This window comes from Salminus brasiliensis, chromosome 8, assembly GCF_030463535.1.
Source record: "Salminus brasiliensis chromosome 8, fSalBra1.hap2, whole genome shotgun sequence".
Taxonomy (NCBI): domain Eukaryota; kingdom Metazoa; phylum Chordata; class Actinopteri; order Characiformes; family Bryconidae; genus Salminus; species Salminus brasiliensis.
This window is the reverse complement of record NC_132885.1, coordinates 27,385,970-27,388,039: the sequence shown is the minus strand read 5'-3', so window position 1 is coordinate 27,388,039 and position 2,070 is coordinate 27,385,970.

Below are 2,070 nucleotides of genomic sequence, written 5' to 3'. Positions count from 1 at the left end.
GCGCCCGAGCCGTTACACCTCTGCCCCCACACATACACACATACACACATACACACACTCACACACACACACATACACAGCATCACACACACTCTCACGAGCATGCAGGAGCAGGCCGCAGCCGGGGTTTGACAGCTCGACACAGTCCACCCAGCGTGCAGCCTGAGAGAGAGAGAAAGAAAGAGAGAGAAAGAGAGAGAGAGAGAGAGAGAGAGAGAGAGAGAGAGAGGGAGGGAGGGAGGGAGAGAATGAATGCTAACAACCCATAAAATGCCACTTTTTGGGTATCTAGCCAGGACTCGAAGAGGATAAACTGCTTGTCTACATCATCACATACAGTGGGGTGAAAAATACTGAATACACATGGTTTCATTACCAGTATAACAGTTAGCATAAAAAGTCAAACTGTCTTAGCAATTTGACCAATTTCAGAAATTGATGGTTGGAAGTTTGTTTGAAAATCATTATTTTCCTAAAAGCACCTTAAGACACTTTTGGAAGACAATTTTTTGTAAAATTTTCTGTTGCTTGTTTCCAGGTTCTGGTGTTCTAAAGGTGCTACAGTGGAACCTGCACTGATTATTATTATATCATATGCAAATATAATATTATAATTAAATATAATTATTCATCCATTATTACAAATATATTATTAATTATATACAAACCTTTGTAAAGGAATCTCTTTAAATTAACAACCCAACTGTTTTAAGTATTGTGTCAATAATTACATTTATTTCTTACATTTTTATAGATAAAATACAATGTTACAGTACTTTTTAATGACAATCAAATGTATGTAGAATTACAATAATGTAATTAAACCATTTTAGTTTTTCTTTGTAATTGAAAATCATTTACAGAACATTTACAGAAATGTTTATTATTTCTGTTATTTTACAATTTTTACTTGAATTACTACAATCAGAAAAAATTCACCACACTAAAAGTTCTGCACCAAACATGTACATCTTTCCCATTGGCTCCTGGCACCATCAATTTACGTACAGGGCGTGTCCTTCAGTCACTGACACTCACCTTCAATGTGCTTTCGTTTCCTTAGGTGAACTTGTAGGTTTAATGCACTGGATGACTGCCTGGCCTCAGTGTTGTGGTCTGTAAGAGCAGGTTACCTTTTTCTGTGCTACTGAGTGTGACTCTCATGCTGCCATATAATTATCTCTGTTGGACAGATTCAATTTTCTGCAGAATGTTTAGCACTGTCAGTTTATTGAAGGTGATTCAGCACAATTATTTAGAAAAAATCTATTACATGATGGTGTTTCACTGCAGAATTGTTTAGTTTGGCCACTTTATGGAAAGTGTTTAATCATAATAATTCAGGAAAAATCTGTAAAGTAATATTTCTCTGCAGAAACTTTCTGTAAATGTATTGTTTTTTCACTTTTCATTGATGCCAGTCATTTTGTTAATTTTTTGACAGTATGAGATACCCTTCATATGTTCATAATTTCTTATTGACTTAAAGCCAAAACCACATTTTGTTCCACAGAATTGTTCACCTTGTTATCCTCTTTATCATACACACGTCTTCAAAGGAACAAATTTTCAATGTACATTGAAAATAATTCATAATGTGGGTTTGGACCAGTTTCACTGGTGCATTTACCAACATGTAAATGTTAAAGACAGTACAGTGATGTGTTTGTTACTGTTATGACTAGGAAAGTATGCAAGAGTGATATCATTCCCAGTATTAAAAAAATCTGGTTCTGTGCAGGAGCCATAGGTTCTCACAATAAGAGAAGAACATAAACTCATCATTTCGGCGAAGAAACAAGCTTTTGAGAAAGGCAGCTCAGTTCAACCAAAAACCAAAAGAGTGACTTTGAGTGAATGAGGTTCATATAAAAAGTCACTATGAAAAATATAATCCACATTATTTTGGAAAAGTTCAATTGGTCCACTCTTCATGCACTTTAGAAACAATGTAAAGAACAGATCCGCATCATGTCAAGGATTTTGAGTGACAGCAGTGAAATGTGTTTTAACACTGCTATCAGTATAGTTGATACAGTAGGATATGTATATGAGGTGTATGTGCATGTG